The 26339-nt window shown below is 39.0% G+C and overlaps 1 pseudogene; it reads right to left on the bottom strand.

Annotated features, from left to right (window-relative positions):
* The window catches only part of LOC108407496 (vomeronasal type-2 receptor 1-like), a 48388-nt pseudogene extending 25908 nt beyond the window's left edge, over positions 1 to 22480 (bottom strand).
* Positions 22481 to 26339: the final 3859 nt, after the last annotated feature.

The following is a 26339-nucleotide window of genomic DNA, read 5'->3' on the forward strand; positions in this document are numbered from 1 at the left end:
CCAATAATTTGATAGACTACATTATTTTTGTTGTAACTTGTTAATACCTATTTATAAAGAAGGCTCCCAAAACCCTCTTTGACAAAACATATTTAATCTAGCATGTTTTTCAATATCAATGAAAAATACGACCATCTCTACCTGGTTTCCACGACACGTGTCCGTCAGCACATGGGGATGCAGTTAAAGCAGCATATTGGTTCCACCATCGGACCCCCATCTGGGTCCCTGGACGACACAGATCTGTACACACCAATAGGGAAGCTAGAAAAGACAAAAGCAACACATGTAACAAAGCCCTTTGTCTCCACCACTTATGAAGCTGAAAGAGTGCACATCTGGAGTTCTATGGAAGTTTTGTGATGTCTTGGGAAACCCAAGATAGTTGGGCAAAGATAATACACAAAGGGTAACAACAGGGAGAGCCTAGAGGGGAATGTCACTAAGAGTCAGTCCTGTGGGTGATGCTAGAAATGCGAAGCCAATCCTAAAGCTAGCTCTTTCCAACTTCCAGAACTAAGAAAAGACTCTGGGGAGGGCACAATATGACAAATCTGTTACTGTCTGCAGTGGGAGGGAGGGTGCCTGTTACCCCCAAGAATTGTCTTGAGAACCTGAAAATATTTCTTCTCACAAGGTCATCCCAACATAGTGTGAAAGTCAAAGATATGTCATGAAAGGTCAGTAGAAAAGAAAAATGATAAATCCGTCCCCTAGGAAAAACTGACATGGTAAAAAGGGAAAGTGGACAAGGCACAGCACTGGAATATTTTCTCATGAAGAGTTTAGAAAGCTCAGTGGTAAATGCAGGCTTCCCTTTACATACATTTGGATGTGTATCTTGAAACCCAGGACAAATGTAGTGTTTATAAATGAGTTCACATCTCATGTAAATGAAGAGCATTTTGTTTAAAAGAGAAATAAAATGCATTTTCCATTAAGCAAATATTCATTTGGCAAAGTGAATAATTACATTTATATTTATTTTTGGAATCAGAATTTTCCTATATTGAGTTTGCCAGGTTAAATCTGAATTAAACAGCAAAGGAAAAAAGTAGAAATTTCTGAGCTCAGTTTTGGTATATAACATTACTGATATATTGCTATACACAATGGATAGGCTTCTTGTAAGGGAGGGAGTGTATATATATATATGACAGCAGATGAACTGTATTTCCTCTCTCCTGACCCATGAAAAGAACTCACATACCTTTCTTGGAAAATCATCACATACAACAAGCTGCTGCCTTTTTGTTCCATTTTTCGGGATCCCTTCCTTTCTCACACGTCATGATTTAGCTCTTAACCCACTCACCTCACTAAAATGCTTCTTGCTGTGACTGCTAGCTTTTCCTCTAGGTACATTCCTTTATCTCACTTCAATATGTGGCACTCCTGATCAAGCCTTCCTTGAAATGCAGTGACCCTTGGTTTCCACTGGGTCCTTCTATTGATTTTGCTAGTTCTACTCCTCCACCTTCCTCAGCACTGTGCTTATCTTCTTGGGTTTGGTCCTGGATCTTCTGCTTTGAGCTCTCAGTGTAAATAAGCTCATTCATTCTCTTGTCTTCTACCAACAGTTCTTTATAAGAAGAAACAAATCTTTTTCTCTAACACCAGACTTACTCACCTGACCTCTAATTCCATATTCTAACCTTCCAGCATGTCCTTGCTTTGAGTTTCCACCATCACCACAAATTCAACATGGCCAAAACTATCCCCATTAAGCCTATTCCTTCTCCCAAATTCCTCATCTGTCTCTGTCACTTTCACCGCCTTTCTAATGCAGAATCTCCAGCCTCATCTTCTATTACTTGCTTACATGTACCCTCCCCTTCACTCAGGCCCATCCCTCACCTCCAGACTCAATTTGCCATCATGAGTTAAATTGCACCTTACACCATCCACTAATGGTTTGAGGCAGGACACTTCCAGGTCCAGTCTGTCAGTAAATTCAGTGTTATGTAGAATCTAACTACTTTGTAACATTCCTATCGTGTCTATCCTGGTCCAAGCTATCTTCATGATTTTGGATTATTCTACTGGTCTTCTAACTGGTTTCCCTGGTTCTACTCTTTCCCCCCACCCCTCCCCACTCCTTCACTCTATTTACAGCATGGAAGATAGAATGATCTGTTAAACCCTAAGTCAGATCATTACTCTCCTTTGCCAAGACACTTTACTGGCTGCCCGTTTTACTCGGTGTAACAGCCAAAGTCCTTCAAAAGCCAGTGAGGCCCTATGTGACCTGACCCCCTCTCTCCTCTCTTTCCTCTTTTCCTACTACTCTCTCTCTCTCTCTCTCTCACTCTTTCTAGCTACACTGACTCCTTTGCTAGTCTTCCAAATGCCAAGCACACCCCTGCCTCAAGGCTTATAAATTGCCATTCCCCCTACCTGATATGCTTTTCCCCTAGGTAATGCATGAATTTACTTCCTTTTAAGGTTTTGTTCAAATGTTACCCAAGTGAGGCCTTCCCTAACCAAACTGTTGAAATTAGAATGCAACCCCTGCCCCAGCAACTCCCTATCTCAGTTCCTGCTATTTTTCGTCCTTAACATTATCACCTTTTAAGATAACATATAACATACTTTCATTTATCTTGTTTTTTGCCCTTTTTCTCCCACTGAAATGTTAGTTTCCATTAGGCATGGATCTGTTCTGTTTTATACACTGATGTATCCTCAGTTCCCAGAACAGTGCCAAGCATATAGAATATGGTATTCAATAAATATTTGCCCAGTTAATTAATTAATTAGATTGTGAGTGCTATGAGGGTGGTGATGTTTTTGCAGACCTTAACACAGAGGTGAACTCACAGCAGATGCTTAGTAAGTTTCTATTGAACTATATTGAACAAATTTCATTATACAAATATAGCTCCAATTTTAAAAAAGATGAGACAAAATTAAATTACTATGCTCTAATAAAACATTATTAAAATAGAAATCTACTACTATATTTTTCTACTGTTCCATCAATTTTTATTAGAAGGATCATTCTATGAACGATGTGTATACAAGCAGTAACGTCCTGTCTTTTTCAAGCAAAACATATTGAGCACCTACTATATGCCTAGCGGTAGGCATACAAAAGTAAAAAGCCACAGGCCTCATTCAGGGAGAGAGCTCTGAACCACAGAAGACGGCTTATACTCTAAGCCTAAGGCAGTTCTGTCTTTCTGCAATGATACAAGTGTTACATATTATCTATCTGTTACATATCTGCTATCTAATATGATAGCCTCTAGGCACATGGAGCTGTTGAGCCCTTGAATGTGTCTAATAGGACTAAGGAACAGAATTTTTAATTTTAACTTTAATTAATTTTAATTTTAAAAGTTACATGTGCTTAGGGACTTCTGTATTGAACAGAGCAGCTCTAGGTCAAAGAAATAAAATGCCAGAGAGCTGGGCCCCTACAATGGTAAACACCGATAAGGTTTTATTTTTAAATCCTGATATGATATATTCAAGTGCTACTGAAGGGTAGGCCAAGAAAAGGAGGAACTAGTGTGTATGGATATATGTGTGTGATGCTTTGGAGCATATGTATAAGTTTATATATGTTCATTGCTACCCATAGAAAGCAGAGAACAAAGAGAAGAGATAAAAAAAGAGATAAAAAACATTCTCCTAGGTGTCTGACACAGCATAGGAGCTCAGAAATCTTAATTTCCTTGTCACTTATTCTAAGATCCTTTTTTCCATGATTTGGAAAACTGGGAATCTCAGATCTCAGGTTAAAAAAGCCATACAAGAAGAGAGAAAATACATGAAAAAGAAACAAGATTAAAAAAATACCCACACTTCAAAAAAAAAAAGTCTTGCAACAACAAAGAAAAAGCTCTGGCTGTGGGGACACCCTCTTTCAGCTCTCTCACTCCTGGCTCCTTTATTCTGAGATTAAATGGAAGATTAAATTGCCAGTGTTTTCCTACCACCCTATCATTTTACCATGACACTACAGGTCACCCTGCAGTAAACATTAAACTAGAATATCAAAAGCCCTACCATCCTACTTACCTAGAACTAAAATTTCATTAAGGGTAAAAAGTTCAGCAGCCTGGTAAGTAGTGGGATTTCTTCTTAACTTGCAGTACAGGATGTGCTTCCCAGCACTTCTCTGTGTTGTCAGCACATTGTATTCCCAGGGGACACAGTCCCTCGCTCACCAACTACTTCTCAGTCCTGCATATCAAAGCCCTCCTGTCCCTACAGAAGGAAGAGAAATAAAAACCATAATAACTAATAATAAATAGTAATCCATGATTGCTGAATAATTAGAATTATTTATGAATAAATTATAATGAATAAATTAATACATAATAGTGAACAGGAATAGTAATGAAAATAACAGATTTTTATCTGGGGTATGTATTTTACATCAAAACCAATACATATAAACCTCGTAACTTCTACCTCTCAGAACAACTTTGAAAGCAGTATTTTGGAAAGAATTGTAAAGGTTATGAAACTCATCTTTTTCTCCCATAATCTCTCAGTAGATTTTTCTTAATGATACACTAAAGCTTGTTGCATGAATGTGCACCCATACATATACCATAGTGGTAACTAGCATTCTCTACCTCAATTTATATTATGAATTTGTAATTCCTCCCTCGCATTCTTTGACCCTGGGAATAAACAGAAGGAAAAGGAGGGGAGGAAATGACGTCCCTCTAGAACTACCATCAGAGATGGAAGGAAGGACACATGGATTGCCCCAGGGCAATGGGTAGTTGTTAACTGTGAATCTCCACACGTCCTCTGAAAATGACCATGCAGCTTTAAACAATAAAAAGTAAAACTACACATGATGCACAACTTCAGCATCTTCAAGAGCCTGAGAATACTATGAACCTCAAAGTATTGTAAGTAGAGAAATAGCCACTAAATTACAGCAAGGCCATCTTTAGAGTTCCTTTCTCATCTCTGGATGTGTGGAAAATGCATGGAATCTGGAAAAGTTGTGCAGAAAAGAGTAAGGGGGAGCAGAGAACCCAAGGTTGAAGAAGAGCAAACAAAATCATTCCTAGAAAGAAAATATCCCGTTCTACATGAAAACAATCCAAAACCTTGTAGAGATAGTACCAGCTACAGGGAAAGGCTTTGAAAGTGGGACTCAAGGCGACAACTTCAGGAAGGCACTACCTCAATGGAACCAGAAGGTATCACAAGTGATCAGGAAAAAAGTATGGAGTAGGAAGGCAAGGTGGAAACCTCCTCCCACCCACACACCAGGGAAACAACGTCAGCAAATGCAACTAACTCTGAACACAACCTTAACACTGCAGAACAGACCACCTGCACCTGGGGAAGAAGAGAAGACCACACAGAGAAGGGTAAAGTGGCAGAACCAAGATCAAGCAGGACCCAGGCCCTTCCCCCACCCCAGCCCACTGACAGGAGGAAGGGGCACTGAGCAGGAGGGGATAGATGCCCAAACACTCCACACACCTGGCCATGCAGATCTGCTCGAACCCACATTGCACTGGGTTCTGGTGATTAGCAGGACTGGAATCCAGGGAGAGTTGGAACAGGGAAGGTGGAAAACAGGCATGCTCCACTGGTCCTGCTGACCCCAAACACAGAGGCAGCATCTTGAAAGACTTTCCAGGAGTGGAGAGGTGCCAGAAGGGCAAAGGTCGGATGGAGCTCGCTCCACAGGAGAAAGGGAAGGTGAAAGTTCCTCCCCAGCCCTCCTACAGCCCAACATTATACATAATCTTTGAGCAAATTTAAATTATAATATTGGAAAATTCAAATAATGAATTAGAAGTTTGTTTTTTACCATATAGGATGTTTTTTTTATTACAAAAGAGGTACTCAGAGGATTTCTTCTAAAATGAAGGCACTCTTCTATGACATTTAAAATATACTTTAAGTTCTCATTCTGAATTGACCACAGCTTCCCCAGTTCCAGTAAACTACCTAGCACTCAGATCTTGATTTCTAAATTCCATTTTTCAGCAAATGGAATCAGGGCGCTGGAGAAATGGCTGACTGCTGGACCATGGTAGAGAAAGTATGAGATGAGCCTGGGACATGTTAGGGGTTCAGAAATAAGGAAGTGCTCGGAAATGATTAAAACATACCAAAAGGAAACAGGAACCTGCTCAAAGTGGCCCCCAATTGTCAAATCTGGGAAATTTTAAGTAACAGAATAAATAATGATAAGTTGTGGATTATTCAAGTCATAAACTGGAATGTCCATGAGTCCATATTGATATAAATAAATCAGAGGGAGAGAAATAGATTTCTAGTTAATAAATGTAGAAGGAATGAGGTAAATAAAAAAATCATCATTTTTTAAAACAACACAGTAATAGTTGATTCAGGCAAGATCATCAATGGATGATAAAATTTGTGGCCAAAAGCATGATGGGAAACAGAATAGTTTCAGAGCCTCAAATTATTCCTGCACAGGATAATTATTAGTTACAAAGGGAAACATAGTAAATTTACAATGGAAAAGCATGGTGACATCACAGTCACTAAGCAAAGTTAATCACTAATAATGAAATGTAATGACATCATATACCTCCTGATCTGAGGCATAGAAAATGATACATCTTTTATGTGATATTCTTGCCAAAAGTGCATACTTTCAATGGAATCATAAGGAAAAATAAGACGAGCTCAAGTTGAAGAACATTCTAAAAATAACTGGCCAGTGCCTATAAACAGCATCAAGGTCATGAGAAACAAGGAAGACTGAAGAACTGCCACAGGTAGGAGGGGAGTGAAGAGACACACAATTGGAACAGTTTGGGATCATTTTGAAAATGAAGATAAAAATGAAGATGCACTGGCTCTGGCTACTGTGGACTCTGTTGGGAGTGACAAGCAATTTGGTGTTGCTGGAAAAATGAAGCCCTGCGGGTCACGGAGGGAGTGGTGAAGTCAGAGAGGCTGACAGTGTCCGTCCAGAGGTGCTCATGGCAGGAGATACGGCAGCCATATCTCCAAGATGCCCCTCAGGAATCTTGCCTTCTGGCCTCATGCTCTTGCATGGCCCACCCCGCACTGCATAGAGATGGAATATTCCAGTTTCCCTTGCAGCTAGATATGGCTGTGTAACTAAATTCTGGCTAATGGGATGCAAAGATAATTATATGTAATTTCCAGGAGATAGCCTTAGATGCAAGGATGTATGCATCTTTGCTCTTTCTCCTTCCTGATAGTTAAAAGATGAGCATGACCGTTGAAGCCCAGTTATCCATTTGAGATTATGAAGGACGCCCACGTACTGAGAATAGTGAAACAATGTAGAAGGAACCTGGATCCCTGAGTTGCTCCTTCAGGCTCTGTTTTTTTGTTTTAGGGAGTATTTGGTGTTTTTCCTCTATTTGGGGAGTGGGTGGGGGGTGGTTATCATTCACAACAAATCTAATAATATTTCTGCTAACAAATGAGAACTTACGAATTCCCATTTAGGTCACAAAAGCAAGACATGTTTTAGGCAGGCATGTGAAAAAATCAAGTCTATGAAATGCAAAGGCAAATCAAAGGTTTTATTAGTATTCACTTTTTTAATGTCAAACTATATCATGAAGAAAAACAAACAACTCACTTTCCAAGGCTTAAATTCAGGTATATATGCCCAGATGTTTTCTGGAACAAATGGCCCATGTCTTTCTTCACATCTACTTAGATGACCCAAGGCATAAGCTATAACACAGCTTATTGGACATTGTTTGTAATTCTTAGCTGCGACACATCCAGATAGGTGTTTTTAAGATCTTCCAACTTCTCTTGTCCAGTACAGAATTTTTCAGACGTGGCATGTAATCTGTCCTCTTCACTAGTCATATTCACTCTATGCTCAGTGTTGTACAGAAGACAAGTACAGTTAAAAGCAGTTTTCCAGAACTCAATGGTAAGGACATCATTTGGATGTTTGCCAGGATGGATGTCTTAGAGAAATTCTTTCAATCTTGGTATATCAGCTCTTGGTATTGCAAATCCAATACTTCCACCAAAATATGGGAGATATGCAAGCTTTACAATGAGGGCTCAGGTAACAGGCTTCCCTTACTATCCATGTTCTGTCAGTTACGTTAAGGTAAGCCATTTCTAGCACAAAGGACTAAGGTCCATGTCAGATGCATGAAGCACAATGACTCTGGCAGTGGAGGTGTTTACGGCATCAATAGCTTTTTGCATCTTCTCATTGGAATAGACTTCGGGAATGATTTCAGAGAATGCTATGCAGAAGTTGGCTTTCTCTGTATTTTCCTTAAAACTTTTTACTCTGTATTTTCCATAACCATCATCAGCTGCTATAGTGCCTATCCAGACCCAACCAAAGTGTTGGATAAGTTTTACCATGTCCTCTGACTGGATTTTATCACCGGCTACTGTGCAAAGATAAGACAGAAACTGGCATTTGTCACTGAGAACTGAGCAGGTAGAGGCATAGCCCTCCTGCAATAGAAAATATTCATGCAGTTATTAGAAAGCAATAGCCAATCTCAAATTATGCATTTTCTGACTATTTTCATTGAAGAGGGAGGGAAGTTAACAGTTCTTCTCCTTTTATTCTCATACCCTTGCAGAGACATCTCCTCTCCTTCTCAGTGGCTGGAGACTGTTAGAGGGAACACTGTGGACCCTTCTATCCACCCATTTCCCACTCCAGCCCAAGGGAGCTGGAGGAGCTAAGAAGATGACATTTAATGCACTGCTTGTCGCGGGTGGGGTCAGAGCACTGCAAAGGTCATCTGCCCTTCCAGCTGCGCTCTCCGGAGACCAGGTGTGTGGGTCAGGCCTTTCAGGCTCTTCCTCAGTTCCGACTTCTTATCCATGCAGACAATCGAGTGAATGGACTCACACTACGTGGCAGGCCCAGTTCCCAGTCTCTCTCTCGCTCTCTCTCCCCTCACCCCCATCTCTGTCTCTCTGTCTCCGTCTCTCTCTCCCTCTGTGTGTGTCTTACTGCTACTACAACTTCCTTCTCTCTCTCCTCCTCTTTCCTTGTTTCTCTCTGCCAGGACTTCTCAGTATTCAGGTCTCAAACTCAGCTGGGGAAAGGTGGTAAGAAGCTACATTTCAACCTCAGGTCTAAGCCATTTTCTCTAACAAAGTACTAGAAGCAGTCATTTTACAGACACTTGTCTAGATAAATGGAGATGTATCTTTTTCTCATTGTCAGTATCCCATGAGAACTTATGAATTCAGTACCATGAATTTCTGACAGTCTTCCCTGCATTGATGCTGCACCTCATCCTCAACCTCACTGACTTTACCAATGAGGAACATGTGTCACATTCTCCCTTAACACATACCATGCTATTAACACATCACCTCCACTAGGACCACCTGTATAATAATCCCATAGCTCCATGACTGTCAGTTCCCTCATAAGTGACAGAACTGTCCTATTCTCTTTTTTCTACCCTTTTTCCTGTTCTTACTTCATTGCTAAAATTTGCATTCTCTTTGGAAACTCACAAGCCGCAGTATCTTGGAAGCCATACGTAGGAAAGAATCTCGTCTAGGAAGTAGAGACCCTTGATTTTTAATTCTGGCTACATAATTAATCAGGGTAAGATTATGGACAACATACTTAAACCTTCTGAACCTCAATTTCTCTACGAGTAAAATCAGGGTAATGGTATCTACATCTTAAGTATATTAAGCATGCTTAATATACACTGTATATTCTAATGGATAGTATACTCATATGTAACATACAATGGTTTGATATACTGTATGTGAAAGTGTCACATAGAAGATTTCTTTTACCTTCTTTGCAGATTCAAGGATTTAAATGAGAAAATCTATCTAAACGTTTCTAGCCATTGGCCAGACCGCAGCCAGTATTTGGGGGAAGACAGAGCTCACAGCAGGCAGCAGCTTGTCTGAGCTGCATGAGGCCCACACCCAAGGTGTCAGACCCCTCATCTTAGTTCTATTTCTAAATATTTCCCCATTCTCCCTACTTACATTTGCAGGTTTATAAGCAAAACTATGTAAAGCTACTTTTTACAATTATTTCAAATTCTGCCATAACTTCAGCAACACAAATAAGCTTAATCATCATTCACACTAATAAATCCTGACTATTGATAACTTTAATGATCCATCCTTAGAAACAACTATAGAGCTTTATTCCTATTTTCTTAGTATCTATTCTTCTTAATATCATCTAAAGTTGAAATGTGTCACTGTCTCTGCATTTAAAGTAATCCATAAAGCCAGCATCCCAAACTCTATCTTGTGAAATTCCCAGGCTCATTTCAGTACGTTCGTGTATGGAACAAAAAGGGGGAAAAAAATAATAAACATTAATATAGGCAAGAGACAAAATGAGTTCTTTATACCATCCTTCAATCGACCAACCAGTACTTCTCATCACCGGCACTATGCTTCACCCAGTGCTGGTGCCCAGGGAGGTGTTAATGTGCAAATCACTGGATCACAACCTCAAGCCAAAAGTCAAAGCAGGATACTAAGGAATGAGGAGAGTCGGAAATCACTGCTGTGTAGACATCAAGTCACCCTTGCTGAGCCCGGACTGAGCGGAGTAGGGGATAGCACGTCACCACCGTCCCCATTTGTCCACAGCTTACCCCATCCTCCCCTGAGCACCTTACTATTTGCTGCAGTTTCTGCAAAAATAGCTTTTGTTTTTTCAAAATTTAGTGCCCAGCACAACAATGTACCTGAGATAAAAAGCACAGCCCTCGATTTCTTAAAGCATCAACCAGTAAGTGTGATCTGCCTGCTCCAATAACTCCTGCCAGAAGGCCTCCCATACTATTTCTAAAATTGGGCCTGTTTTCTTCCTGCCAGGTAAGGAGAACCAAAGCTGCTTCCACACACTTGGAGATGGTGAAACAAATATCAAGATCTAATAGCCCAAGGTAACGCTGGGCAAAATATCCTTCTTCTCATTAATCTTGAGCATGTAGATCATGGTTTTCAGCCAGTGGAATCCCCAAAAGTTAAACCTGAGAAGGAAATAACTTTAATTAGCAGACAGATTTCTGTGGGGGAATAGGGGAAGCAGCTCATAGCTGGGGTTGGTGCTGAGAGCATTTTGCCAAAACATCAGCAGGCACCTCACTTACCTGAGCGTGTTAATATATCATAGGTGATACTGCAAAGTTCAAAGATTGACTTACAAGTCATATCCACTGTAGAGTGGATTGCGTTGGGAAGCACATTTTTGGACATTTTCTTGCTCTGTATATCTTTCATATGATATAATCCCCCCAGACGGCTGAATATCCCTTTTCATGAAAATAGCCTTATATTTATTCCCAGTTCTTTCCACCACGCAGGGTACTGGATAACCCCTCAAATACATCTCCCCATTCATTGGAAGTCCCTGGAGCCACACAGCGACTCCCCTTTCCCTCCTCCTTACCTTCTTACAGGTTTCTCTTGTTTTCTTCTGGATATTACTTACAACAAAAATTAGGTAAATACATGAAAATACAATAGGAGTACAGCCAAGCAGTGTATACAATTTATGTAGACTGCATGTACTGACTTCAACTTAATCATTTTTCCTGCCATGATTTGATGGTTAATGTTGAGGTTTTTAATTGAAAAATGTCTTCTTCCTACCATTCTCACAGATAACCATGAATAAGATGTCTCCTCCTTTCCATCCCTTAGCCATTAAAGGAGTAAATATTTCTCTCATAGTCCATCACATTTTTTTTCAATTTCTTCACCATTAAAAAATAACTCTTCTATTCCCAATTTTTTCTTCCCAGTTTTAACTATACTTTAACCTACTTGAAAGCAAATACATCATGTACTACCTTCTGTAGCTATGTATCTATCTCCATATCTCCAACTCAATAAATGTTTTTAAATTAGTGTCTAATAGCAAATAGCCCTGTTGGCAAATTAATCTTTAATATCTCTTTAATTGTTTTTTTCATTTAGGTAAGTTTTGTTTTTCAATTAATATGCACTTACTGAGTTCCACTGGTGCTGGACGCTATAAACTCAACAGTGAATGAGATAGGCACCTCAGTGTCTGGGTGAAGAGGCAGGAAAATAACCAAGCAGTGCCCACAATAATAAAAACAGTGATGAAGTAAGGGCCATCAAATACCAAAGAGGGGCTCCTGCCCTAGAGGATGTAGTAGCCAAGATGAGGCTGAAAGGATGACATAAAAACAAGCAGAGGGAACAATGTGTGTGAAGGCATGACAAAAACAAAAAACAAAAAACATGAAACATTCTGGGAAGGCAAAGATCAGTACGTCTGGAGGACAGGGTAGGAGTGGGTGCGGCACAGGGAAGAGGAACCTGGAAAACCAGACCGTGATGGGCTTCATCATCCCAAGAGAGTTGGTTTCCAAATTCCCATGGAGGGCAATATAAATTGGCATACACATTTTTGAAATAATACAGCAATATCTTTTTTAAGGTAACATAGCAATACATTCCAAGAGCTAGAAAAATGTTCACCTGCTTTGAATCAATAATTCTATCCCTGAGAATTTATCTAAGCAAAATGTTCTTCCCCAAGAAAAAAAGCTATGTATGCCCCAAACTGTTCATTATAGATTTGTAATACTGAAAAACTGGAAAGAATTTACATGCTCAGTGATAATAAATTATGGTATATTGACTTGAAGGGAACATTTTACATCAAAAAACCATAATTAGAGAAATTACATAGCAGCATACATATAATATTAAGTGAAACAGGTTTTATACAAAGTTGTTTCCATACTATAATTAAATTACATATAAATTATACTAACATTTGGATAACAATCAACAGGGAAAATGAGCACTGGATACTTTAAGTGAGCATAAGACAGTTACTCTAAGTGTGGGATTTGGGATGAGTTTTCTTTTTCGCTTATTTTCACAGCATATACCTTTCATTCCCCAGAAAATTTCTCTAAATCCTAACTTTCTTTAGATCAACCAAGAGCTCAAATACTCTTTTCCTACTGTCTTTCTCTGCTTTGAACATTTTCAAAATAATGAAAACATTTTCCTCTCCATACACTTTAGCTGATGGACAACCAAACAAAATTTTATCTTGTTAAAATTGTGGGTTTCAACATCGCTATTTATCAGAGAAATACAAATTAAAACTACAATGAGATATCACCTCACACCAGTAAGGATGGCTGCCATCCAAAAGACAAACAACAACAAATGTTGGCGAGGCTGTGGAGAAAGGGAAACCCTCCTACACTGCTGGTGGGAATGTAAATTAGTTCAACCATTGTGGAAAGCAGTATGGAGGTGCATCAAAATGCTTAAAACAGACCTACCATTGGACCCAGGAATTCCACTCCGAGGAATTTACCCTAAGAACGCAGCAATCAAGTTTGAGAAAGACAGATGCACTCCTATGTTTATCGCAGCACTATTTACAATAGCCAAGAATTGGAAGCAACCTAAATGTCCATCGGTAGATGAATGGATAAAGAAGATGTGGTACATATACACAATGGAATACTACTCAGCCATAAGAGGGCAAATCCTACCATTTGCAGCAACATGGATGGAGCTGGAGGGTATTCTGCTCAGTGAAATAAGCCAAGCGGAGAAAGAGACATACCAAATGATTTCACTCATCTGTGGAGTATAAGAACAAAGGAAAAACTGAAGGAACAAAACAGCAGCGGAATTACAGAACCCAAAAATGGACTAACAGGTACCAAAGGGAAAGGGACTGGGGAGGATGGGTGGGTAGGGAGGGATAAGGGGGGGAGGAAGAAGAAAGGGGGTATTAAGATTAGCATGCATGATGGGGGAGGGAGAAAGGGGAGGGCTGTACAACACAGAGAAGACAAGTAGTGATTCTACAACATTTTGCTATGCTGATGGACAGTGACTGTAAAGTGGTTTATAGGGGGCACCTGGTATAGGGGAGAGCCTAGTAAACATAATATTCTTCATGTAAGTGTAGATTAAAGATAAAAAAAAGAAAGAAAAGGGGGACTACTCCTTGATAGGATAAAACTAACTGTAAATCAATGATTAATGCATGCTTTAAATATCCTTAATTTTGATCACTTAAAGGGTGTCAGATGATCAGCTATGGAGGTACACTTTTCTGATAATATTTCTTTCTCTTAAAAAAATAAAAAATAAAAAAAGCAGTTCCTGTGTGGTGACCTCCAATGAGTTCTACACAATGGTATAAAGGGCATATCAAAGTGTGGGCAAAGGGTCTGTTTGTTTTTATACAGAGGATCAAAGCCTAATTTGGCTACCCAGAAAATGAACTAAGATAAGATATGAAGAAGAACTTCCAACATCAGCACTCTCTGGAAGAGTCATACCAGAAGATGAGCATCCCAGCTCAACAAAGATCCAGGCGATACTGCAGTTGAAGCTGCATCCATCCCACCGGTTCCTGGACTTGCCATTGGAATGAAGAAGGAGATATCTAAGCTGGCCTGTGCTTTCAGTAAAACAACAAGTTTGACTGGATCTATACTGTTGGAACTCAACCAAGAATTAGGAGAAGTGCAAGTTGTAGCGCTCCAAAATCTTACAACTACAGACTATATACTGTTAAAAGAACATATGGGATGTGAACAGTTCCCAGGAATGGGTTGTTTTAATTTGTCTGATTTCTCTCAGACTGTTCAAGTACAGTTGGACAATATCCATCATATCATAGACAAATTTTCACAAATGGCTAGGGTGCCTAACTGGTTTTCTTGGCTTCACTGGAGATTGCTGGTAATTATAGATCTGCTTTGGTTATGTAACTGTATTCCTATTATGTTAATGTGTGTGCGCAATTTTATTAGTAGTTTAAAACCTATACATGCTTAAGTTACTCTACAAGAAGATATGTCAAAGAAATAATCAATCCTCCCATGTTTTCTTCCGTCTGCTACCTCTATAGCTTTTCTTCTTCCTTTCTAATTACAACCCTTAAATAGAATTCGTTCCTCATATCGAATTTACCGAGTATCATAATTCCTCCAAGTGGTAAAGATACCTCAAGACAAATGCTAGGCATAGAAGCCACAGGGCACAAATCTGCATAGAAGTAAAAAGCTAACCTTTTCAAACAATATGGCTTCTCTCTCACTTACCAACTTTACATCTCCCTGTATGGCCCCGGAAGATGACTAGTTAGCCAGAGACGGGTAAGATTCCTCAAGGGAGGAACAACCTAACAGGCACAGTCGCAGGGGGGCCATCAGATGAGAAATTGGGGATCAACAGAGGTGAGGCTTAGAACCTCACCCCCCCCTGTTTTGAGAGAAATCTTCTGCATCTGTGGATGTTTTAATGCCCTTGTCTAGCTTGGATTAACACATAGTCTACAGGCACACACCTGATCATCTACATTTGCTCTCTTACAACACTAACCTATGTTTTCTACCTTTATCTTGCATCTACCTACCACTTCAGCATTTTATTAAAAATAAAAATAATAATAATAATAAAGGGAGAAATCTGGGATCCACATATAAATCAAGTATAAAAATCAAATGAATATTCATATTTGACCTGATTGTTTATAGTTCATAATGTGTGATCAAAACCGAAAGTTTCTGTGATGACTGCCCTTGTACTGTTCACCATGTAAGAACTTATTCACTATGTAAGAATTTGTTCACCATGTAAGAACTTGTTCGTTATGCTTCAGAAGATTGGAGACTGATGAGAATTAGGCTTGGGGTGGATTAATGATTGTGCATTGAGCATTGAGTCCCCTATATAGAATTTTATTGTTGTTAACAACTATTTGATCAATAAATATGAGAGATGCCCTCTCAAAAAAAGAAAAAGGCTAATATGAAAAAAAAAATTGTGGTCTTCAAACTTTTCCAAACCCCAACTTGAATTTCTAGGTCAGTGATAGGTAAAGGTTAATGATGCCAAAACGAAATTACTATCAGAATAGGCTAACTTGGCTCCTGAATATCAGCAGGCCACGCCTCCTGTGAGGACTCTCCCATTGGGATAACTGCTTCTCTTTTAAGTGTTAAGAAACTTGGAGAACATTGGGGTTGAACACATAGGAAACCATTGACAGTAATGGGTGAAAATGGATTATAAACTTCTACTTTTCAAGAAAATATATTTAAAAAATTAAATACGGAATGCTATTAATAGCCAAAATACATAGGTTGTATTTGTGATGGACTAAAGTGTTAGGACAAGTTTTAGCCTCGTATAGCATAATGATGAACAATTTGCATTTTAACCAAATCAGGCTGGAAGAGAAACACACTACATTATCGTCAAATAATGCCTTGCATAACTAATTCACATTTAGGACAAGGACCTGGCTTTTTAGATACCCTGGACTACATGAAACAAGTTTCATACAAAATATCAAGAGTAAGAATAGCATCAGACTTCTCAGCAGCAACACTGAAAGTCAGAAGACACTAAAGAAATTGTTTCAAAGACTCCTCAGGCTTTGAGTTAAAGATAGGATAGAATGAGCCCACACCACCTTATCTCTCCCATTGATGACAATGAAAATCCTTGGACAGAACATGCAAAGTAACTATCAGACTACTCTGAAAATTAAACAAGAAGGTGGACTAGATAGGGAAATCAAAATATCCCTAATACAGTGGATTATATTCTCACCTCTGTTTCAACCATCGTGGATATGCCAAATTATGTTTAATAAAAGAGGTGGATTTTTATTAAAATAATATATAGTGGCTTTTCCACTTAACCTTCCTAGGGAGATAATTTTCAGAAGTTTTGATGAAAGATGGAGAATAAATTAAGTTATTCCACTTATAAAATATATTTTTATATTGAATATTTGTATGTTGTATAATTGTAGTGTACAATTACAGTGTATAACTGTAGTGTATAATTGTCACATTATGACAGACTTGTTTTCATTTTATATTACTAGGGATTGAATAAGTAAAATCCTGTGATAAGTAATGAACTGACTCTACAACCACGTAACTATGAGTAAAAGCCCTTCTTATACTTCTTTCCTTTGCTTCAAATAATGGAGAAGAATGAGAAGGCTGAGGTAAGAGGTAAGTGGGGACTGATTGCAATTCTTCCCTTTTACCAACAGCATTACTGTTTGTGCATCCCTCTAATGATATTTCAGATATGTAGCATGAAACATGATCAAAGAAAAGACTTGTGATCGGTAAAGATTTTACTGTATAAGAAGTTGCTTAAGTTTTTGCAGTATGCATTTACAGCTATAATTACCACGCAGTGTTTCGGAAATGCTTCCTGTATAAGGTACGATGTCCAATATAAAATTTTGTTGCTGCTATGGTCACAACTATGCAAAAATTATGGTTGCACTTACATAAAGGGCTGAGAAAGATTATAGGGAAATGGAAAGAGCTACTTTGCTATGATAAAATATTTACTGTTATTTTCCTTTCTTTTACTTTCTGGCATGTTTTTCATACCTAAAATGTGTGTGTGGTGTGTGTGTGTGCACGCACACACATGCAACTCTTACACAGAAATCTGTTTGCTTTTCTTACAGTGGATGATTAGAAAATTCAGATTATCAGTCAGGGATCCCATTTCCTTACATGACAATTTTGGGGTGTTGAGAACAGGACAGGAGCCTTCCAGCAGAAGGAATCCTGCTATGAACATTAGTTCAGAAATAAATCAGCCTTTCCACACTGTGTATTTTCTTTTGAAGAGAGCAATAAAATTGCAATAGTGCATAAATCAGCTTTGGTGCTTCTCAGACCTTACTATGTACAGGAATTACCAGGCAGTCTTATCAAAATGGAGATACCGATTCAGCAGAAGTGGGATCAATCTGAGACTTCACATTGTGAAATTCTGCTGCTGGTCCAGACATCCCTCTGAAAAGCAACATTCTGTATGATATAAAATCTGTCTTTTTGCTTCAAAGAACCTTGAGACCACGCTTTTCTTGTTTCTAAGCAATCCTAGAATGCCCACCTTGGAGAAACAGAGGCCCAGAAGCAGAAAGTACCTATCCCGAGTCAAATAAATAGTGTTAGAGTCAGGGTTACCTGTATGGCTCCAGTTCCAAATTCTGACCCTCACCGCCACGGCTCCTTTATCCCCACCATGTGCGACTGATGTAAAAAGACAAAACAACTTCTTGCCCTCCACATTTTGCTGATACTGGCTCCAAAATAGATTTGTTTGCTGGGATGATCCTGGAGTGAATAGGAAACAGTCCTCCAATCACAAGTGAATGGTTTTGGCATCTACGTATCCGTTCAAGTCAAACTTGCCCAGCAACCCACCGGTCTCTTCTTCCTCTTCCTTGCCTTCAAGGCCCAGTTCAACCCCTAACAAAATGACAAACCCTAGAACCAAGCATTTCTTTCTCTTGGACATTTTAATAAGGTGACTTTGGGAGAAATGACCAGTGTTCAAAGTTTTAATGTGGTACCTTGACAGAGCATTACAGCGTGTGCATGCCATATCCCAGCCGACTCAGCTTGCCACTGCTTGTTACATAATTGTCATGCCTGCCAATCACAGGGCCTCACATTCACCTGCAATTTATGGATCTGGACAAGGAGCTGAGTAGTCCCTTTGAAAAAAGCCTCATAAAAATCTCTTTTATGCTCAGCAGTGACATATAATGGGGTTTGAATTTAAAATACAAGGGTTTTGTTTTTTGGGATTTTTTTTAGAAATTGTCATTTCTTATTTATTATATGTTAGCCTCATTCATGCTTACTTCAGCCACTCTTGTAAGAGCTTCTCTTTCTCCAGGGGTGAGGAATGGCATTCTGCTACTTCACAAAGTATGAAGAAAGGTGACATCAGGCCGAGCTCTTTCCTTGGAGGCAGTATAGTAAAAGTTGAGTGGAAAACTGTGGAGGATCTGGACCAGCAGACGTCCTTTGGAATCTGTGTTTTGCCATGTGCATTAGGGTGATGGCAGAAAAGTCACTTGATTTCTGTGCCTCCAGTTCCTCATCAGGGACCAGGATGAAACCAACTACCCTAGAAAAATTTGATAAAGCCCATGAGAGTTCATGGAACATTTTTCACAGCTATCACTTCATGTACCCTCCTCTTCAGGGTGAAATGCTGAGCTCAGCACACTTGGCTGGCTTGGTCCCTGCTTCAGGCACAAATCCCTGAGAATCCCCTCTCCTGCCTTTCCTGCTAAGCTACCCCTAGAGAGTCTCTCAATTTCGTTCTCCAGGTCAACTCACCATGGATTCCCGGGCTCCCAGTCTCCCCCTTTGTTCCTTCTCAAGCATCTCCCTTTGGAGTATAAATCCATGGGGTATTTCCAAAACACAATCCAGTGATAGGTGTCAGGAGCATGAAACTGCATATACCCTTTGCTTATGTGATTTTACTTCGAAGGATTTATCTTAAGGAAGCAATGGAGATCCACACAAACATGATATATAAAGATACTGAGTACAGTTTTATTTATTTATTTTTTATTAAAGTACTACTGATATACACTCTTATGAAGGTTTAACATGAAAAACATTGTGGTTACTACATTCACCCATATTATCAAGTCCCCTCCATACCCCACTGCACTCACTGTCCATCAGTGTAGTAAGATGCCACAGAGTCACTACTTGTCTTCTCTGTGCTACACTGTCTTCCCCATGCCCCCACCAACACCATGTGTACCAATCATAATACCCCTCAATCCCCTTCTCCCACCCTCCTCTCCCACCCTCGTCAACCCTTTCCCTTTGGTAACCACTAGTCCATTCATGGGTTCTGTGAATTTGCTGCTGTTTTGTTCCTTCAGTTTTACTTTGTTCTTATGCTCCACAGATGAGTGAAATCATTTGATATTTGTCTTTTTCCACCTGGCTTATTCCACTGAGCATAATACCCTCTAGCTCCATCCATGTTGTTGTAAATGGTAGGATTTGTTTTCTTCTTATGGCTGAATAGTATTCCATTGTATATACACCACATCTTCTTTACCCATTCATCTACTGATGATGGACACTTAGGTTGCTTCCATATCTTGGCTGTTGTAAATAGGGCTGCAATCAGTTTTATTTATATTAGTAAAACATGGAACTAACTAAATGTACACAATAGGGAATTCCTAAAATTGGTCATGATCTATTTACATAATGGAACACAAAGGAGCCATTTAGATCATATTTTAAAAAATATTTACTCACTAGGGGAAAAGTCACAACATGCTTAAAGTGAAAATAACTGGTAAAGCAGCATACAGAATTGCATCCTGAATTTATAAAATTTACCTATATTATAGCCTCTTTCATCCATATATTCCCATTAAAAACACTAGAAGAAACCACTGCAACCTGAAAGAAAAAAGAAAAAAGAAGACAATCCCTTTTCCCACGATGTGAACAAACCCATGGTTGTCACATTTCCATGTCCATTGCCGGATCTACTTTTAAATGCTTTTCGATGGTAGATTGTGGGTGATTTTAATTTTCTCCCTTCTGTGTACTTTTCTATATTTTTCCACACGTTCTGTAATATTCTTGTATGTCCTTTATAAACAGAAAGAAATGCTACTGCAAAAAATTCCTCCTCTCTGTTACAACTCCTGCACACATGCACACTCAGCTACAACACTCCCAAAGCCCCTGCCACATGCCACCCTAATATGGTCAGTGTTATCAGTGATAAACTGGGTCCCACTAACCCTTCCACGCAGAAGTCATTCCTTTCACCTTGTCTTCCTGAAGGATTTCCAGCACACATTTGTTGGTTAAATGTAATCTCCATCTGACCCTGGGGAATCCCAAAAGACAGTCTCCCATTATTACTTGCCTGGTGAAACTGCAGGCCTATGCCTCAGTTTCCCCACAGCCAACTAGGCCTTTACAAGTGAGCTAGTAGAGGCCACACCCTGGCCCCTAAGTGACACCTCAGCCTGTTGAATGTCTGACTAGTTTTTTAAAATGTAGATGGTCCACCAGTTTCACCCTCAGACTTTCAAAATGATGCTAAAAAAACTTGAAGATGGATTCCCAGGGGAATCTTCCCAGATGCACTTCGGAGTCTGACTTCATCCAAACAAAATGGCACCCTGGGTGACAGACCGCTCCTCACCAACAGCCTGAGAAGCCCCCTCTTGAGCTGTAAAGGTTTAGTCCACACCCTTTCTTGGAACTATTTGGAACTATTCCTCACTCATTTATGCTCTCCCTTCCTTTCCAGAAGGCATCTGTTTCTAAGCAATTATTCCTCTTGTTGCCAAGGGCTACCCTGCCACAAATATATGTTTATCACTACAGCTGATGTGTCTTAGTCCTCTGGGAAAAAGCTGTGCTAGGAACCATAAAAAAAGTCATTAAAATAGATTAAGTTATATTAATAATAACAAAAACAAGCATTTTTATAGCATTTTACATTTTGCAAACTGTTTTCACATACATTATTCTTTCTCTAGGTCAGGACCTAGGTTCAGTGTTGATGAGGCTTCTAATTTGCTCAGTGGCATCTGGCACCCAATGTTTTTGTAATTCCCTGAATGACAGCTTCATTTTTTTCAGGACCACAATGATTATATCCTCCAAATGTAATAAAATTTGCCAAAGATGAGGAAGAGAATAGGAAAAACAAAATCAGTGCTCTTACACAAAGGGTTTGTATTAAATGCCTAGTGATGGATGCTCACCACATTTTGCCCTCATTACACCCTATGTGACTGAGTTTCTTTTGTTCCCCTGACAAATGAAGAAATGTGACTCTACATGGTTAGTACATGCTAACGGGCGGATACGGAAGCCCTGTCCTTCCTGGGGCCTTGTGGGGGAAGGAAAGGATGCAGACCAAGAGCACGAGGGTAGGTCCCAGATCCAGTTTCTGCTCTGGTTGGGTATCTCTTCATCTTTTTGGACTGCCAGCACCTCATCCCAAAACTGGGGGCTTTGGAATAAAGGATCCATTTTTGGAGCCTGTGGATCCTAAGAGTCAGTGATGTTCTAGTTCTGGGTAAGCCTTTCCAAGGCTCAAATTCAATAATAGCTTAATAATATGCTGTCAGAGCAAGCAGCAGCAAGTTGTTTTGTTAACTGTCAAAGTAACATTGTTTCTCCAGTAACACTTTGAACCTAATTACCATTTCCATACAACTCTGGTTCAAAAACCCGAATCAAGGCAAATGACACCAGATGTATGTTGACACAAATGTCCGTGGGCATTTAGTCTCATGTGTCTTTGCCCAGACTCCTAGATCTGAGTCTGTGAGCTCTTATGTTTTCTTGTGAGATCCTTGCTGTTCTCCAAGGACCCTGGCTAAGGTCATGATCCCTTCAGGAACAGTAATACATTCTGCCCAGACTTGTCTTTGCCTTCAAGCAAAGGTAAACACCTGAGTCCCTAAAGGTTATGAGAACCATCTTATTACCAAAGGCTGAAAGAGTATTTAAAGGCAATTATATGGCTTCCAGGAAAAGCTCAAAGTCCATATCAACTACAGGTGAACACTTCTACGAGCTTCTGAAAACCCCACGCACACAGCAATCACCGTGCACTCCAGGTCGGATATAGTCAGTGGGCCAGGCTCAGTTCGTCGAATATAAGGTTTTATATTCCTGTATGTCATTCTCTTAGTTTTAGAATCCTGGGTAATACTCATGTGGTATCATCAGGTGAATGGACACCCTAATCTACTTTGTTTTTTTATTTCCATGTGGAGTTGTTCTAAAGAGTGAAGATATGAACACAACGACTAGTTATATATATATAAATTGCTATTTTTGTTTTAAAAATATATGCTAGTTTTTAATATATGCCTCCAACTATTAAAAAGTTACTGCCTGTATTGAATTTTGTGATATTATGGCTTGCCTATGTCTGTATCATGAGAAAGAAAGGAAGACTAAAAATAAATCAGTTTTCATAAGTGTGTTATTATGTGAAGTGCAAGGTAGTGATGAGAGGCCTTGGGGTGGGTGAGAAGCAGGCCTTGTTTTTTATTAACACCTCAAGACTAGCAACTCTTTACAGAGAGCCTCTTGTTTGTCTACATAGAGAAAGCCTCAATTACAGCCAAGGGGAAGCCACTCAGACACTGCAGGCATAACAAATTGTAAATAGCTGCCTTGCTGAATTAAGAAAGCCAGAGGTTACTATCTCTTCTGCTGCAGCTATTTTCAGGGAAACAATTTGACAGCCTCATGAATCCCTTGACTCTAAATCAGCAGACTTGCTAACCAGCAAATTCTTACCATATAAAACCTAAAACATCCTTTCTCTTGGATGCAGCACATGTGATATAGCTATAGTGCGCTGCGCCTGTAACAGAGATTGTGAAAATGGTAAGCAATTGACTAGAGCTGGGAAACTATTAGAATGACAGTCTCCTGGAGAATAAACATCTATTTGTAATAAAAATTGAAATTTAAAAAACATGGCCAGCTTTAATTTTCACCTGAAAATTTTAACATGCCTGTCTGCCCCCAATCTTGTCCCCCTTTCTAATTTATTCCCACACTGAAGACACCATGTCAATCCCTCGTATAGCTTTTCAATTTTAGTTTACATCATTACTGTGATATAATTTAAATACCATTAAATTCACCTATTTAGGATGCACAATTCAATAGTTTGCAGTTTATTTACAGAGCTGTGTAATCATCACCACCTTCCAATTTTAGAAAATTTCCACTATCCCCAAAGGAAACCTCATTTCCCATTCCTCCCTCACCCCACGCCCTAGGCAACAACTTAATCTACTTTCCATCTCTGTGGATTTGCCTGTTCTGGACATTCCATTTAAATGACTCATACAATATGTGATCTTTTGTGTCTGGCTTGGTTCATACAGCATAATGTTTGAAGTTTATCCACGATATGGAATGTATTAGACTTCATTTTTTAACTACCAGTATTAATATATGATTTATACACCAAAAAATCACCCATTTAAAATCTCCAGTTCAATGGGCTTCAGTGTACTTGCAAAGTTATGTAACCATCACCACAATATAATTTTAGAATATTTTCACCACCCCAAAAAGAAGCCAATACTCATTAGCAGTCATTCCCCATTCTCTCTCACAACCACCCCCAAACCTACACAGTCACCAATCTACCTTTCTGCTGCTTAAGATTTCCCTATTCTGGACAGTTATATAAATGGAATCATACAATATGTGATCATTTTTACTGGCTTCTTTCATTTGTCATAATATTTTCAAGGTTCATCTGTGTGTTATCATGTGACAGTGCTTTGTTCCTTTTTTATTGCTGAATGATACTTCGTTGTATGGATGTACCATATTCTGCTTACATTTATCAGATGGTGGACATTTGGGGGTTTTCCACTCTTAGGCTGTTAAGAGCAATGCTATGAACATTTTTGTACAAGTCTTTGTGTGGACATAGGATTCCAATTCTCTTGGGTAGGTACTAGGAAGTGGAATTGCTGAGACATATGGTAACTATACATTTAGCATTTTGAGAAAGTGCCAAACTCTTTTCTAAACTGGCTGTACCAGTTTATTCCCTTTTGTAATGTATGACAGTTCCAATAACTCCACATCCTTGCCAGTACTTGTTATTATCAGTCTTTTTTTATTATAGCCATTATAGTGGGTATAAAGTGGTATCTAATAGCAAATAGCTCAAAGAAAGCTATGTTTTCTTACAGAGATTTTCAAATTTTAATTCTTACATTTGGGTTTATGATACATTTCAAGTTGATTTTTGTGCATGACATAAGTAAGGTCTAAATTCATGTTGTTGGGTTTCTTTGATTGTAAATACCCAACTATCCCAGCACTATTTGTTGGAAAGATTGTTATTTCCCCATCATAGCACTTTTGTCAAAAATCAATTGACTTGATGAAATGTGAGGATTTTTCTTCCATTGATCTACACAGCCATACTTGGAGATATTGCAGGTTTGGGTCCAGACCACTGCAATAAAGCAAATATTGCAATACAGTGAATCAAATGAATTTTTTGGTTTCCCAGTGCATATAAAAGTTATAATTACTATACTGTACTCTATTAAGCATGTAATAGAATTATCCAAAAAAATTTAAATACCTTAATTTAAAAATACTTTATTGCTAAAAAATGCTAACCATCATCTGAGCTTTCAGTGAGTTGTAATCACTGATCACAGATCACCATACCAAATATAACAATAATGAAAAAGTTTGAAATATTGCAAGAATTTAAAAAATGTGACACAGAGACACGAAGTGAGCAAATGCTGTTGGAACGCAGTGCCAATGGACTTGCTTGACCCAGGATTGCCACATTCATTTAATAAAAAAAAAAAAAGCATTATCTGCAAAATGTAATGAAGCAAGCACAATAAAATGAAGTGTGCCTGTATGCCTATCCTTATGCCAGTGTGGGCTATTTCATTACTCTAGTACTGTAAAAAGTTTTAAAATCAGGAAATATGTGAGTCCTCCAACTGTTTTGTGCTTTGGCAAGATTGTTTTAACAATTCTGGGTCCTTTCCATTTCCATATAAATTTTAAAATCAGTTCATCAATTTCTGGGGGGAAAAAAAGCAACTGGAATTTTGATAGGGATTGTGTTAAATCTGTAGAATTGAGAATATATTGACATATTAATAATATTAAGTTCATGTATCAGAAGACCCAGGTCATTTTCAACAGCTCTGAATCTGCCTTAAGATAAAATCATACACAACAGGCCTTGATCCAGTCACTAGTTAACTATCCAGCTTCCTCCTTTCCAGCACCCTGCTCCCCACTGCCAACTCAGAATACACTACTAGTCACATAAACCCTCTATCAGTTCCTTAAACACACGATGCTGTCTTTTGTCTCCAGGTCTTTTCCACTCACATGCACATCACATTCCCTGAGTCTGGAGCTTTCTCCCTTATGCCCTATGACCTGATTCAATTCTTTTCCTTTATATCTCAGTTGACTTTTCACTTCTTCAGATATTCAGATCCTGAGATACACAACATCCCACCATCAAACTTACTTACCTTTCTTTGTTGTTACAGGTGGATTTATATTATTTGTGGATAACTGGTTGGTAAAGACTTTGAACTGTTTGAAATGTCTTGGTTGAAATGGACATCACCTATTTGAGGCTGTATTCGAAACTTTGGCAGTTTACAACTGTTCATATGTCTTTAAACATTTTTATCACTTTTCATAAAATTTTCAAGGTTTCTTTTCCTAGCATTTTCTCCAGACCTGATCATACTATTTGTAGTCATTACTATTGGTTGAATAGTGATCCCTCAAAATGTACATATCTCAATTCCCAGAACCTGGGGAAATGTTACATTATAGAGCAAAAGGGATTTACAGATGTGATGAAGTTCAGGATCTTGAGATGGGGACTGTCCAAGATGATCCACACCATGTGGGGCTCAGTGATGTAGTCACAGGGGTCCTTGTAAGAGGGAAATGGGGAGATACTACACAGAAGAGAAGGCAGTGTGACAAAAACAGAGGTTG

Source organism: Manis javanica, chromosome 3 (genome assembly GCF_040802235.1).
Source record: "Manis javanica isolate MJ-LG chromosome 3, MJ_LKY, whole genome shotgun sequence".
Lineage (NCBI taxonomy): Eukaryota > Metazoa > Chordata > Mammalia > Pholidota > Manidae > Manis > Manis javanica.